The sequence below is a fragment of the Lepisma saccharinum genome, chromosome 3 (genome assembly GCF_977018435.1).
Source record: "Lepisma saccharinum chromosome 3, izLepSacc3.1, whole genome shotgun sequence".
Lineage (NCBI taxonomy): Eukaryota > Metazoa > Arthropoda > Insecta > Zygentoma > Lepismatidae > Lepisma > Lepisma saccharinum.
The window spans coordinates 82061528-82083668 of NC_139231.1; the positions used below are offsets into that span (position 1 = coordinate 82061528).

General features: G+C 39.5%; 1 protein-coding gene across 3 annotated transcripts in view; it reads left to right on the forward strand.

The window, feature by feature from the left end:
• The window catches only part of Brf (Brf RNA polymerase III subunit), a 193685-nt gene that overhangs the window by 109578 nt on the left and 61966 nt on the right, over positions 1-22141 (forward strand). The window lies entirely within an intron of this gene.

Sequence of the window (22141 nt, forward strand, 5' to 3'; positions counted from 1 at the left end):
GTCTTAGTAATACATACTCCAAGCCATCGATATTTAAAGAAATCCGTATAAATTTTTGTAACAAAATCTTATACACACTACTTATTATACTGAGATCTAATTTCATTTAACAAGGTAAACTGTAAACCTCCTCCATTGTTTCATTACCGTGCGTTATGTTTTAGCTCGAGAAAGCGTGCAAAATTAATAAGTAAAATATAAATAGTTGAAGAATGCTCGGGATTGTTAAATATTCTCTTTGCTCATCGGAATTTGAGAACAATAAGGCCACAGAGCTGTCGAACGCATTGGCGATGCCGACATTTCTTAATGGTGTGACGTCATTGTAACGTTGACTGAATTCAAATAAAAGTTAACCCGTACGTGGATGTATTATGCAATGTTATAGAGATTGGTCAAGTGTGTCGAAATGTTTTCCCTCGACGTGCTGCCGTTTAAAGTACTCTTTCTGCTTCGATCGTCTTTTTTTTTTAATTGAGCAATGCCGAGCGAGTTCCGCGATAAAACGATTGAAAAGCTAATTTGCGTTGCGACTTCGAAAAGTTTTAGATGCGAAATTCTCTTTAAAAAGCGTTATTTGCATGTTTCGGACGTAACATGTGCGAAATCGAGTTAAATTCCTTCGCAATGGTTTTTATTTCAAGTGTATACTCGGATTGGGACTGGACCTATAGTTTATAGTTGGATCCGGTTACCTTTATTAGACGGCGACAACGTTATCACTATCACTTCGGGAAGTTGATCCGTTGCAAATAAATGACCTATTGCTTATAACCAGGGTCAAAATTAGGTAGGATCAGCCAGGGATGGAAACCATCCCACCAGTCTATAGTCATGAGCGGTCCCACAAAACCTAATTTGAATATTTCCTATTATGGGAAATGAAAGATGGCTAAACTTCTGGTTTCGCTTTTCTCTTTTATTGTGACTCTCCCTATATAATCATCTTTGGTTACATGATTTTTGAATTGGGAATGGTTGCTCTATGTATTTGTCCCTATCACTTATTAGCCTACCAGGTCATTGATGTTTCTTATTTTCCGTCGCTTTTCAGCCACTTTTGGCTATCGTGGCGGTGATTGATGATTAGATGAAACTGATGAAGAGACAATCAGCAAGAGAACCCATGTCCAGACCAGGATTCGAATCTGGGAACATCGGTGACGAGATCGGAAGTCGACTATTTAAGGTTATATGTATAGACGTAATATGTAAAAAGTACAACATTAAGTCACTTGTAAAGCAACACTTATTTCCTTGGTATGACTGGATAAGTAGCGTAGAACAGTTCAATGAACAATTCTTAGTTACTTTCCATTCAGACTTACTAAAGTCTCGTACTAGGTGTAAGTCTGGAATTTGTAGAAGTATTTCTCGTTTTTGGGACTCGTCTCGATAAGCCCCAAAGCGACCGGTCTACTTCTGTTCTCGCGTTTGTAAACAACGGTTTCCAGATCAGTCTCTATACCAAGACAACATTTGTCTCGTCTTGGTACCTTTACTAGGAGACATGTTCCAAACTTTGATGTGATATTTGAAAATATTACGGAAATAAATTTAACTTTGCTATGTTACTTCTTCGTCCCGCACCGTGGCCGTACGGATCATTCTTTGAGCTGCGGCTACGGGACGCGCAGGTTCAAGTATCCTAGGGGGAAAGGTAACAGTTTTTCTCCCGAGATTTCGACCTGTGTATGGGACTTGTGGCCACCCACCATCGTGGGGAAATTGGAAGCTACGAATGAGTAGCGTAATCCGGTCACGGAAACCTGCAACAACGACTTTGGGCTCGTCGTGCTGACCACACGTCATCCCGTAACTGGTTGGATGATCTCTCACCTCGGCAGGTGGGAGTGAGGTCGGCAGTCGTAGGTAGGCCTTGGCTCCACTGGATGTTGTGCCACGGGTTATTATTATTCCTATTATTATGTTACTTCTTCAAACATACCAACCTGATTATCTTCCTGATTATTTATACATACGCCATATATTTTCTTTATAGTAATTACAAAGTGACAATTACGATTCTGTGCAGCATGGTTGCATTTTTTAGGGATAAACTTACGTTTTACGAAGGTTCGTAGCGTCGAAACGAGGCGTCACACAGAAAAGCATTATTAAGAGAAGTCCTTTGCTGTAAAGATACAGACCATTTAACCAATCAAAGCACGCGCCGTCCTATTAAAAATGAATATCTCGGCACAAAGAGAAAGGCTTCTTTAATGAAGAAACATAAATATGGTGTGCAGCCTATACGTATTTTACATAGGAGGAGTTAACCTTTCGACGTTACATTGCCAGCGTCTCTGCCAACATGAGCAGGTTTTCATCACCTATTATCGTTTTAGTATGTTTTCCAACAGAAAAAAATCAGTGACTGGCAATCGTGGATCTGTGATGCGTGATTGCATGTATGCAGGATAAAATTTACCGTTTTCAAGAGCACCTTAGAAACACACACACAAAGAAGCACCCCAGCCCATGCCGGTAACGCGAATAGGCTCTGCGGCATTTCGATATATCAGTGTCGACGTTGATACTGATCTCGATATATCGACTCGATAGCTCTATATTCAATCGATATCTCACAGCCTTACCCTTAGCGTCGAAACGAGGCTCCAATCAACGAGCAAACCGTTATTCAGAAAAATTGCTCTTGTTTTCTACGCGCCATATTTTGTGTTGAACAGCAGCACCCTGTATTTTAAATCCTGACAAATTATCTGGGCGTAATAAACCTAGAGGAATATTCACCAAATATTCGCATGAGCGCACGCAAAGAAGCTAAGAGATCCCCTGTTCGACTCCCTAACACGACTGTGGGTGGGTGTTCATACACATCTTTCGTCATCGCAGTTAGGGAGGATTAACATCAAAGCGACAGTTGTGGATTGTACCAATCGAAGGCAGGCTCGGCCTGTCATGCCGCTCCGATTTTTCGTTCCCAAGTGACATATGTCGGTTGTCGCTTGGGCGTGAAATCTCTCTTTATCACGTTGTAATCACGACGTGTGAGAAATAAATGTCTGCTGTGCAGATAGATGTAAGAAAGTGTAGATCAAAACCTGTCGCTTTGGTTTTCGAGTTTCACCCTCATCAACCTTCAAATGTTGTTCGAAATTTGACAGCGACTTTCACTTGCACCGGTTTCCTTTCTGGAGTATAATGAAGATTTGCGGTTATTCTAGGAACCATCGTGCATTGAAATTTATTCACCCAACTACACTGTATACATTTCCCCTGTCACCTCCCCTTTTAGCCGGCCCCCGTGGCGGGGTGGTTAGCACATCGCGCCACGACGCCAGGGGTCCCGGGTTCGAATCCTGGCCTGGGCATGGCCTGTTTGTGAGTGTCCATTCATCAATTTCATCATATCATCACTCGTCCCCATCTTCGCAAATTAGCCAAAAGTGGCACAAAGAACGAAGTAAAATAAATCAAATCGAATCAAACCTCCCCTTTTAAAGTTCAGACATAATTGACGATCGTTTTGTTGTTACTTTGTGAGTGTCCCTTAATTAGTTTCATCTAATCATCACTCATCCTCATCGTCGCGACCCTAAAGAGGAAGAAAAATCACGTAAAGACAAGAAAAATGTGTTTGTGTATTTCTTATTTATGTTGCGTCGCTTTTCTGCCTCTGTATGCCAATCGCGGCAATGACAATAAATGGTGCTTAGAGAAAATTGATGAAGATATATTCACAAATGAATGCGTATGCATTCGAACTTGGAGACTTTATCGGCGAACAATAAAGGCGGTCGGCAACCGATAAGGTGACAATTAGCCGTTTCTTGAAAAGAAATGACAATTAAATGGCACACTAGAAGAACAGAGTGATAAACATTCTCGTATACGTCTCCGTCTCGCCTCGTGTCACAAATAAGTTAGACACAAACCACGGTTTTTTCTTAATTACGTCGCTTTTCTTCTACTTTTCGCTATTCACAACGATGAGAATGAATGACGATCATATTAAATTGATGGACATTGTACTCAGGACTCGAACACGGAATCTTCATGTCTCTAAAATACACACCTTCATGCACGAATGTTCAAAATTAGAAAACGGATACATTGAGAAATTTATAGCAATTTCGACCCGTGCTACATTCTCGGAAAATTAATTCTCATTCTCGGTCTCGTTTAGAAACTTAGAGACTTCACTAAACGTACTCAGTTCAACATCCATTTGATTGTTTGCGCTTGGTATCATGCGCCATCCTTAAGACAATAAACGCTTTTCAAGAAAATGCTTTGGAGAAAACAGCAGGGATTATATATTATTTGTCCATGGTGTTTTTCGAGAGAGAGTGAGTACACATTCAGACGTGCGTTCGTTAAACCTTTTCCAATGCATAACACGTGGATTCGTGGTCGAGCTTTCATGGTTGCCATGACCTTCATATTTATCAATAATGTTGAATAGGCTATATGTAGTGTACCTCTCTGTTTGGGATCTCCACTTCTCATAAATATTTGTTCAGCTGGCTCATTGGTACAGTCACCACCAAAAGGAATGTGTCCTGATATACTCGCTTCCCTGCAACTTTTGTTGTCTGTAGCCGAACTACAACAGCAGCTTTTCAACAGCAAATTGTGCCATCGCCGTTGAGTTAGTCAACACACATTTCAGGGAAGAGAGTATTTCAGGTTCCAGATGTTCGATTTTTATTGTTGGTGACTGTCCAAATCAAAAGTGTTGCGAATTAAACTTCTTTCAATGAGCGAATAGTAATTTTGAAGTTTTGAGATCCAAAAATACATACTTTTAAAGGGCCATGATTCCTTTAGTTTGGTAGTTGCCTTTTGTGGAAAAGATTGTAATTATGATCAGCACACCTGAATGTATATGAGTACACTGTGCGCATGCGCAGAGTGCAGGGCCTCGCCGAAGACGTAGCATTAACGCTGGTAAGGGGTCCCGGGTTCCATTCACGGTGGAGGCACGTTGCATGATGATTCGGATCCCACTTTAAACTGTAGATCCACTCCCAATTAGCCTATATGAGAATAAAGCGCTCGTAAAACAAACTTTGATAAACTTTTTTGGCAGATTGAAAACCTCTGCCGTATTTTTTTTTAACACACACGTAGTAATTTTGAAAACAATGCTATCTTAAAACGTCTATGTTTTCCGTTTTGTATCACAGGCGTCTCACCCCTCTGAATCAAATTCACACTCTCTGTCTCGTCTCGGTACACCAAAAGGCGTAAGAAACAGTAGGCGCGAATTGTCTATCACCATTTTATTCAGTTTGTTTTCCACACTGTGATGATAAGGAATTGAAATAAAAACGTCAATAAGTAGAAACCGACACCTCCTTCGAATCAGCCTAATTCCATTCCTTTGAACAACAGAGGATGTGGAATAAAAAAATAATGAAATTAGCTATGGACAATTTGCCTACTATTATCTTTGCCTGTGGCTGTACCACTCCTATCAGTGACTAATAAGGTTTAGTAGTGGAATTTTGAAGTGTTGCAACATTTTTCATCAATATTTTACGATCAACATAAAATGGAAATTACGGAATGGCCATAAATGTGTTGAAAGGCTGAAAGGTGTGTAGTCCCTTTCTTCCACTGCCCCTCATCCTCCCATTGTAAGAACTTCACAATATTCCCTTGTTCCAGGATTGGACTCGGGAACAAAATCCGTGGCTCGATTACCAAATAAAATATTTTTTTGCCGTTTTTGGTGATTTACAAGACAAAATGTAAGGACTTTCTTTTTTTCAGGAAATGCGACTGGCAACACTGACTAGTTGGAGAAGCGCCAATTTGATATAAAATGCAGGTTGTTTATGCTGAGTTTTTCCTTTCCTCGGCTCTCGTTTTTTGTCCGTGGTGTTCTGTGAATATTAATGACCGCATAAGGAAGAATGGGTGCCTCAGTACTACACCCCTTGCCTCCCAATGCGGATGTGGTCTTTTGCGTAACAAAGAACGAGAAGTTCCTCTCAAGGATGTCAGTATGCGTGTATTTCAATCTCTGCTGCAGGGTTGACGAAATCGTGATAGCTGTGAGCATGAAACGACCATTTTCTGTTTTGAAGACACCGGCAAACGATTACTATAAAAATACATCAAGTTGCAACAAGTTTTTTTTTAATAGTATATACCTTTGAATCCCGGTAAAGATGGTTGTTCTCATTATTTTTTGCCAAGTATCTACGTATGTACAATCGTAGTCGCGGTATAGGTCCAATAATCTGTAAATATCAAGTAATGTATGTTTCTGCATTTAAAAGATTCAAGATAGCGTGCACCATGTTTGTAACGAGCAGCATTGCATAGTCCCCAAAAATGGCGACCTGGTGTATTCACCGCGACCGCCAATTTCGTACACCGAAACGCTTTACTCCATTACACACTCATGCCGCGCTTCTTCGTTACAAAACTATGTCCGCCCTTTCCGTTTGCACAATGAAGAATCGGTCGATTTCACCCACGTCATGGGCTTCCTCCACCTTTCACAAATAGAAGACGGATAGGTTCGGCAGCGAGTATTCATCCGAGAGTTTGTGGTTATGAAGCAACAGGGGGATCGCCATATGGCAGTGATGTTCTCAGCAAGGATTATTCCGAAGCTAAACAATTACAGGAAAGGGAACATTAAAAAAATGTGCAAGAAACAGGGATATCAGACGTCATGCATTAATGAACTACACAATCGTTTATTTTGGACTCACGGTTGCTTTTGTTATTCCTATTCTAGTGGAGTATAAGCGCCTGAAATATCGTATTTCGTTTCTATCTGAACTCAGCTGATTAATTGAAAAGTGTAAGATGTTTCAAGTTAAAGCTCAATTAATACTGAAATTTTGTAAATTTAATGTATAAGAAAAAGGAAATAAATTAAGTGCATAGTGCAATATGTATCCACCCCCAATTAACATGCCAGTAATTTTTTTGTGACACGCGTCCATAAGTGTTCACAAAGACATAATTTGAAGCTAAATTTGCCTTCACACCCCTTAAAATCCTTCCTATACCCTCCTCGATCGAAATCTCGAGATAAACCATCGATAAGTGTTTTTTTTGTTTTTTTTTTGGGAATTTTTAGGTATACGACAGGGAAACTTTCCTCTTGGCCAGTCACATCATTGCATATACAAGTTCTCTAACAACTTCTTGTAGCGTGGTGGATAGGGATGGTACGTAAAAGAGATTAAGGCTAGAGGGGAGGGAACATACTATCTGCCCCCACTCACCCCAGTGCCTCAAGAGGGTACAGAATGCCTTTTTGCCACCCCCTCCTCTCCAATATTCAAACTCAGTTACGAATTTCTATTTGACGTGGATATTTATATATACACACACACAAACAAAACAGCACACGCACGCACGCACATATATCCAGAGAAAGAGAGGCGGCAGAAAGTGCCCCCCCCATCCTTATATATCGACGCATACGAATTCCCCGCCTCTGCAAATTAAAACACTTCACTTGGCTGGGAAGCATCTCATATTTTGCTCCGTTTCTTCCAGACCGTGAAAGCTTTCTCTCCATTCGATTTGAATAACGTGCCATCACTTTCACTGCCCAAACTTCTTACCGTGCATATTTTATGTTTATCCCTTGGAACGAGCATCTGAAAAAAAAAATCAGCATTCAGACATGTTTAATCTGGCCGCTTCTTTAAATATTTGCTTGCGGTTCACTTTACTTCACAGATTATAACGAACGATGTCTTATGTGCGTGTGTAGACGGAATGATGTTAGGCGATGTTTAGTTTATATTTCGTGGATGAGAGATATCATGCAGTTCGATCAAGGAGGTTCCTAAGGGAGGGGAGGGGTTAGGGGGTTCATCACCACCCCGAAATATCGTCCATGACTGGAGTATTAAAATAAAGCATGATAAACTATCTTGTCCTTATTTTGTAGGACAAAAATTTAAACCTCAAAGCTTACATTTATTCCCTACAGATGGAGCAGAAGTGTTATGTACTGACTGTAGTGTGTTGTAATGAGAGCAAAAATAATGCAACATATATAACATATACATAGATAGAAATAAAGATATCTTGTTACTTTGTTCAACTGTCCAGCCTATAATCTATTTTTTTTTAGTGGGGCAGGAAAAGTATGAGACGTATCCCTTTCATGATCTCACCCAATGGAGTGTTGGTAGGTGCCTGGGCTTTCTTTAGGTTGACGACCTCTTGGAAAATAAAATATGTATAAACGTAAAAAACTAGAATCAAACGTAAAAAATGAAAAGAAAACATGGTTTTTGTTATGTATGGCAGTTGGCAGTGGCAGAAAACAATAAAAGCTTTAAAATAACTTTCCTTCCGAATTTGTATCTGCTCTTATATTGTAATTTTACAAACAAAAATAAGTAGTGAAATGGTCTGTTCATTGCTAATCGTCCCACGAACATTTTTCGTACTTTTTCCAGTTTCCAATTAACAGTTTATTTTTCAGTGTAACGTTAACAATCAACGTCATTTTTTTACAGTTATACATACGTATGAAAAAGAAATTTGAAGTTATTACCAAAACTTTGAAATGCAATCCTAATAAATTTTCGTTAACCTTTATGTTACGTTGTAAATACAAGTACTAGTGCAAGACGTATACGTCAACAGGTCTATCAATTTTTTAAAAAAATATGTGAAACAACAGTTCTATTTGTTAAAAAAATATATATGTTAGTGAGGATGAGGTGGCTGTATAAACAATCTTCAGAAAATAATGATTTTGAGCTGACGTATTTTAGAAAATTAAAGTTTAAAATGGAATATAATTAAACTAGTTTTTATATTATGAATTTTCGAAAGAAAATTAGGTTTTTAACATCGCGTGAGAAACTGGCTTTCTACGCGAAGTAAATTACTAGTAAATTACTTGTAACTTACTTAAAAAACGTAACGGTAACGAGTATAAATTAACTTGCCAACCCTGACTAGAGTGCGCGTCAAATCTCCTGCATATGGCCTTGAACGGCTGAACAGCACCAGCGAATCACAGATGTGCGGCGTTGCCGTGCTCTCCTTGACAAGGCGTTTCGCTCAACCACGCTGTCTCTTTTCCGTGCGAGATTTCGACATGGCACCGCTGCAGTGTGCTGCTATTGGCTATCGCCATATGCAGGAGATTTGACGCGCACCTTACCAATGCGACTTCCGTGTAATCAACATCGCGATTGCCCCATCGAGCGACGAACGATCCCTTACCACATCGGAGTCAAGTTTGGCAACCTTCCCGAGAGATGGCAACAGTAGCTTAACTTACGATTCTCCCAATGCGATATTAATTTTTTCAGCCAAGCGTGGCTAATCTGCTTGTTTACCTTGAACTTCTGTCTTCTGTCAAATATGTGTCTTCCTTTTACTACGTAGCTACGATACGAACAAGCTTTATAAGACATTATTTCAAAGTTCTCTCGTATTCTTAATATTAAAATGTAGAAGATTCAAAGTAGTCTTCTACATTTGAATATTAACCTTTTTTTAAAAAAAAATAAGTTTGTAGGAAGCCATGATTTTGTTAGTTGCAGTTAGTTGTAGTTGGTGTAGCCAGGCCAGATTACACTGGTCTGCAATGATACACACACGCGCGCGCATATTATATATACATATACATACATACACTCCTCACAAAAAGTTTGGAATATTGTTACATTAGGCACTAGGTGACAGGCACGGTGGCATATGTCGGCGAAAACACAAGAACATCCAGCAGACAGACAAACACACCAAGGCTATGCCTGTCACCTAATGCCGAATATAACAGTATTCCAAACTTTTGATTGATTGATTTAGTTTATTTTACTTCGCGTTTTGTGCCTCTTGGCTAATTTGCGAAGATGGGGATGAGTGATTAAATTGATGAATGGACATTCACAAACAACCAAGCCCGAGCGGGATTCGAACCCGGGATCCTTGGCGTCGCAGCGCGATGTGCTAACCACTCTTTTTTTTTTTTTTTTAATAAAGGAAATACCCCCTACACGGAGGTATCCCCCACCATTCACTCTTTTTATCACTTTTTACACTTTTCAATTCTTACATTTTTCTTTGTTTCTTATCAACTGGACGAACACAAATACCCATGCCTTACCCGGGACTCGAACCCAGAACCCCTGGCGTTGTAGCGCGCTCTGCTAACCACTTCGCCACAGGGGCCGACACCACTCGCCCACAGGGTTCGGCTATTACAAAGTTTTTGTGAGGAGTGTATATTAAGTGTGTGTGTGTGTGTGTGTGTGTGTGGAGCGCTGAATTCTAATATGGAATTAATTTATTGGTAATTGGCTCACGTTTTCATGTTATGCAGGGCAAATTAGGCTAACTGAAATCGCACGCAAGAGTCGTATCTCTGCACTATATGTAAAGATTTTATTTTTCGTAATCGCTATAGTATCGAAAAATCGTTAATCGTTAACCTGATATTGCTTGAAAGTGTACAAGGCTATTTGCTAAACACATTATAATTCATACTAACGTAAGTCGCGAGAGTAGTTCACGTAATTTTTTAAAACGTTTCTATCATATTTCGCCACATAAGGCACATATTTTGTAAAGAACAGCACAAAAAGTAAATTTTCTTGAGCTTAATGTTTTCTATAACACGCAAACAAAAGTAACATTTTGTGAATACAGTAATCGCAATTGTTGTAGAAAGTGACAGGTTCATCACAAGTTGTTACTTCAATATTCTTTCCCCTCAACAATTTTCTAACACACTGGGCCTCACCAGAAAATTTTCATAATGGTAATAAACAACAACTGGTCCATTTTTCAAGTGAACAAATTGGTTCACAATGTCTGACTAAAGGAAATCTTATATCTTGCAAAAATTAAACAAAAAAAAAAAAATAGTTACAGTTAACGTCCCCCGAAAAAGTAACTGCTACTTATGACTGTGTTGCAAGTAGTGCCATTAGGGTCTCACCGCACACCGTTTGAACACCGTCGTCTACTGACGTCAGTGCTGAATGCCTTCATCGTGGTGTAAGGTCTGTTATGTTTAGTTCTCTTAACAGTTTTTCGGGGCTTGGCTAAAAGGGTTTTATAATGCTAAGAGCTGTAAACCTAACATGCCTAACCTAAGAACATTTATCGTGACGTCAGTGTTCAGTACGGTGTGCGATAAGTGAGACACTTTAATACAGCTCGAACAAGAAGAGGAAAACGTTCTGGCGCTGTCGTCGAATTCAACCGTAAGTAAGTGGGGGTAGCGTGGGCGATGCAATCAGCTGTTTGCCATGTTAAGTTTGACGCCCAGTGAGACGCGGCAACAGAACGCAACAGCCCCTTTCCGGCGTCTCAGTGGACGAGAACCTTTAAGATAACCTGCAGACTTCTGGCACGGAAATTCCCGCTTTGGTCCCTCGCGTTTCCATGTAGTGGGCGTTACACAATTTGATTTCAATAGAAGCAGACAACAGAAGTTCTGTTGTTTTCTGTTGCCGCGTCTCTCTGGGGCGTTAAGCTTAATCCTGCCCAGTGGCATAACTAACACGCTCTGCACCCCCCTCCCCCGCAAACTTTCAGTTGTGCGTCCCTATACTGGATTTTTTAAAAAATTCTCCTTTTCTAAAATATTAATTCACGCTTACATTTATGTGCATACAAATATGAAATTACACACATGATTGATTGATTGAGTTGGTGTTTCAAGTCCACTTTATGCACAGTAAGGCTAATCGGGACTGGACCTAGAGTTTAAAGTAGGATCCGAACCACTATGTGCCTCCACCGGGTATCGAACCCGGGACCCCTTGATTACAAGGTGACGACGCTACCTACCACTGCGCCATCGGGAACATGAAAATACACTGTTACTACAAAATGACGATATTGTTAAATACCAATTACCAGTCTTCTGCGTTTTTTAATGGAAGCAAGTTCTTCTGCTAGTTTGGTCAAGTCCAGTTTTCGAGCCCGATCACTTTCGATGCCAATCCACACAATCTAACTCCTGTCATTTTTGATCAATTTTAGCTTGGAAAACGATCTCTGAGTTGATGGAGACGTCACAGGTAGGGTCAAATACGGCATAGAAGTGCATACGTCAGGAATGCTATTAGCTAGAATTGTCTTTTCCAACAAGAGAAATTCTGCAAACTTCGCTGATGTTCGACATGTTTCTTCTTTTGATTTCAGTGGATACTATATTCCGAAAACAAACCATTTCTGTAGCTATAGTGCGAGATACATCGTCGTCATATTTCTTCCAGAAATTACTAGCTGATTCCACTAATCGTCTGTCGGTGTGTTCCGTTAGGGCTGTGGGGCTAAAAAAGGTGAAGCTTTCTTTGATTTGTTTCATACTCTGAAATCTATTGTTTATTCGATTTATTAGAATATCTAAAGCACGGCAAAAAATATTTACTTTAAAACAATCCAGGGGGTCGAGAAAGCCAACATCTTCTGTCAGTTCGTCGAAGTATTTTTACGTTTCTTTCCTGTTTGATTGAAATTGTAAATAGGGGCGGGAAGTGATAAAAGTCAGCGTTGCCAGCACATTTTCTTGCCTGGTGTCTACCCTTCGGCGACGTAACCTATGACTTATACTATTGATTATATTTTAACGCCGAAAGGAACACTTTTGTGAACTATCGATCTTTCAAAATTTATCATTCTTACTGCGTACCCTCGCGCTGCGGGGGATTCGGGGGTGTTATTTACGCCACTGATCCTGCCCGTGCGTTGCCAAAATGTGCAGCGTTCTTCAACGCATCATCATCTTTATTCAGTGCCAAGTGTTTGAATTGTCATGAAGGGAGAAACCGTACATGGCGAAAGCAGAGACGTAATGTTTAACGTTATTGAAATTTTTGACAAAGAAGAAAGGGAGGAAAGTTATGGTAATACTTGGGGCACGAGCAACAGGAGAAAAGCAACAGTCCACTGTAGTTCGCGAGTGTGTCGGGGTTGGTGGAGCTGTAATGCAGATATGTAGCCCAGGCTGTCCAGCTTACTTACCATAGGCGGAGTTCTGGAGGGGCCAGGGGGGCCTGCCCCCCAACTTAAAAAAATACTAAATAAATAACACAATTAAGTTCAGTTACCACATTTTTGTTATGAAGCCATACTGCAAATCTTGACGTTTGGCATGATGGCATGTGCGGTAATTGCGCCGCAATAGCGGGTCTTAGACGATTTCATTGATGTGTACAGTTTGAAGAAAGGAAAACGTAAAATGACTTTTTGTTGAGTCAACAGTTACTGCTGGGGCATCAAAAGAACTTTTCAATTTAATTTTTCTAATATTTCTGAAGCTTACTATTGTACCGTAACTTTTTTAAAGTAATACGAGTATTGTATCAATAAAAATTGAATGAGATGCAAAATGCAATAATCGTACTGTTTTGCTTCTTTTAAAACTGACAACCAATATACTAATTAATATTTGTTTACTTAAGCGAGGAAATTTAACATTTTCAAATCTAAAAGGCCTAAAACTAAGTGTTTTGAAGTTGTTGTTTTTTAATTTCCGGGGGAAGGCCTCCAAACCCCTTATAAACTAGGGAATATTCAATAACCCTCAGGTACATGATATGCTACTCCCAGAGTCTGCCCCCCCCCAAAACAAAAGCTCAAACTCCGCCCATGTTACTTACCACTGCTGGAAACCTGGAAAGAACTATTTAAGCCATAAAGTGTATTCGTTTGAAGGCCAGCTGCTTTGCTTTTTATGGAAGAAAGGAGAACCAGTCTGCTTTTTAATCTCAGTGTCAAGTCAGATTTTCCCTCCTTGAACTTGACAGATACGTCTTCCACCTTTCTCATTACATTTGTTATCGTGGAACTTTAGTTATATTCAGTGCTTACAGTGGTTTCGGTGAGTAGCCTGAACGCTAACCACAAATGAATAGAAACGACTATTACTACTACTACTACTACTAAGTGCATATTGAAATAACAATGTAGCATTTATTATTATCATTATTATTATTGCATCCACAGTAAATACATCAACATAAAGTCTGTCTCGTCTGTCACTTCAAGAAATTAAGTTCTCATTTTTATCGTAAACGAATAGCACTTAACCAAATATATTATTTTTCTAAATTTTCTGAAATACTGACTAATCGTAACTCATATATAAAATATTTTTATATTTATAATTTATCAGGAATTGAGATAAATTAAATCACGTAGAAACAATTACATTATTTAAAATGTAATACCTTGCGCCTGACTGGCAACCCACACGACAGGAGACAAATTTAGTACAAAACTTTCTCTTTTCCTCTTCATCTATTGTTTACAAGAATTAATGTAACAAAGGATTGGCTTTTGTAGAGTGTATTAAATAAATAAAATGGATGCCCAATGTCGTAGCAGGAACTGATTTCCGGCATCAAACTGATTTTCCGGAAAAAGCCCTGGTTATATTGCTAACGAATTCACCACTCCAATTTAAAATCTTGGTGTATCGTCACCTCTTGTCACGTAACTGATCCGAGTGGTCGACTCACGTCACCTTAGCAAAGGTGAGTGTCACTTCATCAGTTTCAAGCAATCACATTTTATCACCATCGTTGCGATCAACGCTCACGGGTTCGATCAGCGGTGAAGGCACGATGCACAATAGTTCAAATTCCACTTTAAAACTGTAGGTCCGGTCCCGAAAGCCCCAAAACTGACTGAGAAGCGATGTAAAATAAGGGAAAGGTATGCTGTCAAAAAATTGTTTTGAGTCCACTTCCTGCTAACCGGGACTGGATCTACAGTTTAAAATGGCCGGGATAGGAACCGCTGTGCAATGTGCCTCCGCTGAGAATCGAACCCGGAACCCTTTGACCACAGATGCGAGGTTGTATGCTATCACTGGCGTTGAGGAAGTTATAGTGGAACCACAAGCAAAGAAGTCTGCGCAGACCCGCGACTCCTCTACACCCTACTCCCGCGTGGAGGGGAGGGGCAGAGTGGAGCATGCTTCCTTATGGCCCGAGTTGAACGGAAGGGGGGAGGGTGCGCGGAGACTTTTCGTCGAAGGTTCTTTTTGTTTGTGGTCGCACGAATTATTATGCGCAAGAAGAAGGGAACAATTTAAGGATCAGAATGTATACCGAGTACAACGCGGAAAGGTTTGTTTCCCTACAAAGGCGTAGGGGTCTTCTTTTCGCTACATTCACCCACATACACGCTCCCACAACTCTTGTTCATTCCTCCTTCCCAACCAAGAGTCCGGAAGGTTTCCTCGTGCTTGCAAGACGGAAACAGGAAATCGTGTGCCAAAGTATGTGGACGACCTTCACACAAGTTCCTATGCGCCAAGCGAAAACAATGGACAGAAAAAGCTCTTGTGGCTTGCGTATCCTTGCTTCACTTGAGCTGTCGGTTCCGTAAGTTAACGTTTTGATAATTTCGCAAATTAGCCCTGAGTACATGCTTTGTGTTTTGAGCTCAATGGTGTAAAATTAACGCCGAATGAGCACAAAATGAAGGACACGTGGTCCTAGCATGATAATTTTATTGATAACAATAACAATTGAAATATTATTATTAGTATTATTATTTGTAATATTTTATTAATAATAATGTTATTGTTATTATATGAAAAGTAAAAGGACTAAAATTTAAGATAAATTATTATTAAATTATTTCTATTTAAGGTCACGTAAATTTGCATTATAAAGTTATTCCAAGAAGAAAAATAATGTTAAAAGTAAATGGAAAAAACAATATTTATAAGATAACAAAGATTGCAAGATTGTAGCAGAGATGTATGGGTGGGAAACAATAAATGAAAGCTTGGAATTAGAAGCGATGAATTAAAATAAAAGAGATAGATTAGCAAAATTATTCGTGCATGTATTCAGATATTTTCCCTTAAACGTGGAAACACTTCAGGTAAATGAAAGTAAAAGAATGGCGCGATCTTAGACAAGAAAGGAAGAAGGGCCTGACCGCGTCAGTGTATGAAGTTTGTTAGTTTTTGAAGTGCTTGGTTAGGCGTTGGAGAATAATAAATGATGCTGTGAGTGAATCAAGGGGTGAACTGTGCCATCATTTGATGCAGTGTAGCTGTTGGTATCTGCGCAGGGTGAAAGACCGTTAGAAATGGATATAATTAACGTATAAAAAACCCTTAGTTGAAAGGAAATTAGGTATATGTATAAAGCTTGTACTTGTCGACACACTCGAATTTTAAACAAGGCTGTCGCGTTTCAATCAAGGTGTTTCGGGTTCGATTTCTAGCGTGCACATGTCATTAGTTGCGATTCCTCTTTAAGAACTGTAGGACCAGTTCTGATTAGTAATTTTTTTTAAAAAAATTGTAGGTATAGGTTACATTTGATATTTTATTCATTATATAATTTGGGCTTTATGTAATAATTTAGGCCAGTGATTCATCCATAGGCGCCGACTCCATGGGGCTTGGGGGGACTCGAGCCCCCCCAATGTTAACGATGTGCGGCAGAGCCCCCCTAATAATTTTGCTTAAGAGAATCTAATGTATTATTTTGCTTCTCTTGTAAAGTTTACTCTGAATTGTGCCACATGAACTTAACTTTAAATACACATTTGAAATGTTCTAGACCATCAATTTGGGGGGCTGAGACCGCTAAACTATCACCTTTGGGGGGGGGGGGATATGACCAGAGACAGCAAAACACATGAGTTATTACTATATACTAAGTATGTGATTATGAGTATTGTTAAAAGTTTTACTAAAAAGAGTTTCAAAAGACGATGTGCATGAACTAGGATAGTGGATGGGACGTTTGGGCTACAAATGGCTCTAACATGACATTCAGAACGAAATCATTGATATATTAGGGAGATCTGTTTTGCGCTTCGTGGTAGCAGATATTAAAAGTCGGGAATATTTTGCTATTATGGTTGACGAAACTTGTGACATATCCATCCGTGGACAATTAACATTCTGCATTCGAACTGTGAATAAAAATTTTGATATTTTTGAGGAATTCATGGGCTTTTATGAGATTCCGAACACTGAGGCCAAAACTTAAAAAAGGGATCAGAGCCCCCCAATAATTTTGACAAGTCGGCGACCCTGGATTCATCCACACATCCCCAACACCTTCGTAACAGTTTCTCATTCTTTTCCCATACAATCCCGATTTGTGTGTGTGTGTGTGTGTGTGTGAGTGTGTGTGTGTGTGTTATAAAGGCACAATTTATTGTTCTTTCAGCGCTAAATTTATTCATACACCACTACTACGACGCCCCCGAGTTCCAATTAGATCCGGGATTGGTTGTTGTTTGCATCTAAACTGATTTTTTCTCATTAATAATGAAAACATGATTTTGAAGATCAGCACTGTATGTATCAGTCTTTTGCAACCATTCTCGATGCGTTGATCCATAATTCTATATAATTAGACACTGACGCAAACGTTTTGTCATTTTCTTTCTGACGACATCATGTTTGGAAAAGGAAGAAGCAAAAATCCCTCTATCACCACTACCATTCCTCAAAAGAGCAAAACTGCAAAACCGAGCAATATAACCGGCTCAGAAATGCTCCGTAGGCATGATTATATAATCTTTGGTGTGAATGGCGGGAGGGAAGGGGGTGTTAGAACTGGACAAGATATCAAGGATACCTGGAACAACAAATCCGTTCTTCCGTTGGTCCGCCATTAAGGTTATATAATGGCACTTTCCTTTTCCGCATTTTAGATCCAGTCTTCTGTTGAACTTGAGAACCGAGATTGTAAACATGTTTTTTTTTTTAAGTATATGTGGACTTGTGCGTTTATTGCTGCCTACAGGAATAAACTGGTGTGTGGTTCCCACTTGTTCTTTTTTTAAACTGTAGATTTGTTTTCCAGGTTAAATTATAGCCATTCTCGATTGCGACAGTTGAGAGTTACCTTTCACAAAGGTTTTCATTAATGCAATAAACTGGAATTCGCTGTTGTATGTTCATATCATCTGCCAGTCACAGTCATGATGATGGCACAAACAAAAAGGTGATCTTCACAAGGAATCGAACCTCAGAGTATTAACTTCATGGCGAGAGGGTTATAACTTGTCCATTTTTTTAAAAGTCAACTTTTTGCTCAGATTAGCTAATTGGGATTGGACTAATGTTAGTTACGAACCACCTTGCAATATGCTTCCACCGGGGATCGAACGAAGGATTGCATTACTCCTTCTGAGAGGTGCAGTGGCGTTTGTAAAGGAGATTCTGTGGAGAAATCTCGTATGAACAGGATATTGTAAGTAATCGTAATTAATACTGTCGCGAATTCATTAGTATCTAAATACGTATATCCTGAAGTTATGCACAATGCACAACTTTCATTAATTGTGTGCCAATAGTATATGAGGTGGTATCAAAAATTTTGGGGACTGGTACTACCATGTGATGAACTTACCCTCCTGGGCCTATTGGCCACCATCACTCTCCTAATCCGCTTCTGTAAGTACATACCAGTCCAAGCGATTCTTCCATTTTTCGTTTCTGCTTCGATTGCCTCAATAATGTCTAACAGACGACCTTTCAATCTTCAATCCGTCAAACAGAAAAAAGAAGTCACAGTAGGCCAAGTAAGGGGAATAAGGTGGGTTGCGGCGACAGACATGTATTTTTGGTCAAACAAGGGAGGAACAAGGAAGTGTGAAATGGTGCATTGTCGTGATGAAAAAGCCATTATTTTGTCGCTAAAATTCGGGGTTCTGACTTCGTTCATTTTCATGCAGCCACTGTAAAACATCACATTAGTAGGTGGAATTGATAGTTTGTTCTGCTGGAATGAATTATTTCACTTGCTTTTTTTTGTTTTTGTGAGTTTAGACTTCCATTGGGAAATGGTAGGATTGTTGCTTTCTCTCCTGGTTATAAGCCCAGCTTTTATCACCAGTGTCCAGTGATAATCCTTGACAAGATGGTTGCTCATGCTGCTGCTTCTGATCAGCTATCTTGAACATTAACATAAATGTGGTGCTGACACGATGCATGCTCAAATTGAGCAGGCCAGAATCCCTTTGCATGTCCCATAGCCAATTCTCGCCTCATTGGCACAGCTTGACGTTGATCCTCAGGAATGAGCTGTTTAACTTTGGCAACAATATTGGGCATTGTGCAGCTGTTTGTCGTCCTCAATGGATGTCCAACTTATTGTGAACCGAGCATGCCATTCAAACACCCATGCTTGCTTTCCCAAACAATTGAGTAATCATTACCAAGGTCTTCGGTCCACTTTTTCCCTAGCTTTGCACAAAATGTGATGCACACTCACTGTTCTTTCCTCGGATCCATCATGAAATTGCCACACACCACATACACAACTCCAAGTAAAAGGACATAAATGGTCAGTACGTTCACCCACTTGCATGAAATTTTGAACTCTTTGACTCCCAAAATATGCAAAAAAAATTACCATCTTCCATTGCATCGTGCTACTGCTGTCCAGATGACAGCTCATGTCCTAAAAATTCTGGATAATACCTCTAGTTCCAGTGGATTGCTTCATGCATTAGCATTTATAAACACTGTTTGAGTTCCATGTTTGAAACTACCAGAATCTCTCATAATTGGTTCAGCTTAGCCCTAAACACACACACACTTTTTGTACTTTCAATGAGACTCAATAGTTCAACTGTTTCAAATTGCAGATGGTTTAGATCAGTGGTTTCCAACTTCAAAAGGTCCGAGGGCCAAAATTATATACAGCAGTTGATTGGCGGGCCGCATTATTTTGGGGGGGGGATTAAAAATTACAAAAATTGCAAGTACTGAACTGAAAATGTAGTACTTTTGCATGACTTAAATTTCTAAAATGAGGCATTAAAAACAATGGAATCACAAATCAAAATTGTATAATTACAATTTATTTCTCAAAAACCCAATACTTATGGATGAATTGAAAGAAATGAAAAACACACCATACAAATAAGAATCCTTCATAGTGAGTGTTCAATGTGAAAATTGAGGCCGATCTGCTTCATTTATTAAAGTGGGAATGTCCACTTGAACTTCTGTTTTTGAAAGTCTCAGAAGGTGAAGCAGTGAAGAATCTGCCAGTCGGTTTCTGTAGCTGTTCTTGATGAATTTCATTGAAGAAAAAACACATTCACACGTGTATGTGCTGCCGAACATGGATGTCATTCTTTGCCCAAAACTACGAAGGTTTGGAAAGCGTTCCTTTGGAAGGTATTTGAAAAATTCTGGCCCCTTTTCTTGCCTAGTTTGAAGGAACGGATCGCCTTACAAATCACACAATTCAAGTTGGAGAGAAGCTTCTTCTTCTTCGATGTTAATGCCAAGAGGATTGCTAAATAGCTGGATGCTGCTTTTAAGTTCTTCAAAATCTTTAATCTGGAGTCAGACTCATCCATTATTTCTTTAATATTTGCACTGAATTAAAAAAAGTCCAGTGTTTCTTCATCTTCTGCTAGCCGCCGACAGCTTGGAAAATTGTCCTCTCCAAAGTAATGTTGAAAATCTTCAGTTTATTACGAAACCCATTTATGTTTCCCATTAAATCTGACACCAGCTGGTTTCTTCCCTGCAGTTTCAAGTTCAGTTCATTCAGATGACCTGTGATATCTGTTAGAAACCCCAGTTGTTTAAGGAAGTCCATACTCTGAAACTGTTTCTTCAGTAAAAATAGAACTTATTTTAATAAAAATACATAAAATTAATGTATTTTGCAGACTGGCTTCGCGGGCTGCAAAGGAAGGCATTGTGGGCCGCATGCAGCCTGCAGGCCGCCAGTTGGAAACCCCTGGTTTAGATTACATCCCCCACCTCATTGCCACCAATGTTAAACACAGAGGTACAATCAGTATGATGTAATAATAAACCCAATCGGCCAGGCACGTATCTAGAAATACATTTCGGGGGGGGGGGGGGGGTCAAGTGCCTCAATAATGATGATAATAAAAATAAAATTAGAATAATTATATTAAATTAATTATATATATATAATTATATATGGTTGGCTGCGGTGGCTCAGTCGGTAATGCGTCTGACTACCATGCTAAAGGTCCCGGGTTCGATCCCCAGCCGGTTCAAATCCGGGAACTTTTCTAACGATGGAAGCGGGCCCGGCGTCCACCCAGCGTCGAATAACATGGGTACCTGGGGGAAACCCTGGGGGGTAAAGGCGGTCAGGGGCGTGATGCTGATCACATCACCCCCACTCACGACCGGATCAAGAAAGTGTGGGGCGTTACCCCCACACCCCCTATACGCCTTCATGGCGTGGTGCTAAGCACAGGGGAGCACTTTACCTTTTTTTTACCTTTATATTAAATTAATAAATATTATTAAATATGTAAATTAATTAATTGTGTATTGTTATTATTACATGAATAGGTAAAAAAGATGGTAAAAGAATAGAGATATAACAGTATGTATTCATTATCCAGGTTATGTGTAGTTAAGAGCACCAAAATTTGTATAAAAAACAACTGACCTGGCAAGGAAATTAATGTCAAAGATAAAGAATTGCATATTTATTGAATAACAAAAAGGAGTTACATCCAATTGTAATAGGCAAAATAATTGTACGATGATCACTTTTAATTGCCTATTACAATTGACGAAAGTAAAGTTGCTGATTAATATTTTATGCATATCATCATAAGTAGTAGTGTGCATAAATCTTTGGAACTGTCCTTCAAAGCAGTATGAGCCAAATTCCTTGCCTTCTAATAAGTTCAGCGGAAAAAAGTAACCATCGATTATGTAACAAATGCGAAAAAAAAAAAATTTATTATTTAATTTTAGTACTTGGTAAGTCTTTCAGGGGGGGGGTCTGGACCCCCTAAATACGTCCTTGCAATCGGCCCTTGTCATCTCATAAAAGATCAATACTAGTAAACATGCACAAAAAATTGGTAGATAGTAAGTTGTCTCATCCACAAAATATGCAAAATTAGTTGACCTCCTGGGACTTGAAGTCCACTGACATGTAGACTAACTAACATCAATACGAATAATGATACAAGGTCAGGTTGCGTTACCTACCTTTGAAATTTCCAAATTCTTGAACCCACCTAAGTTCTTCTTTGTTTGTTTTTGTTTGAGTTGCTGTTTTAAGTCCACTTTATGCACAGTAAGGCTAATCGGGACTGGACCTACAGTTTAAAGTGGGATCCGAACCACTTGTGCCTCCACCGGGTATCGAACCCGGGACCCCTTGATTACAAGGCAATGACGCTACCACTGCGCCATGGGGGAGGCCCCACC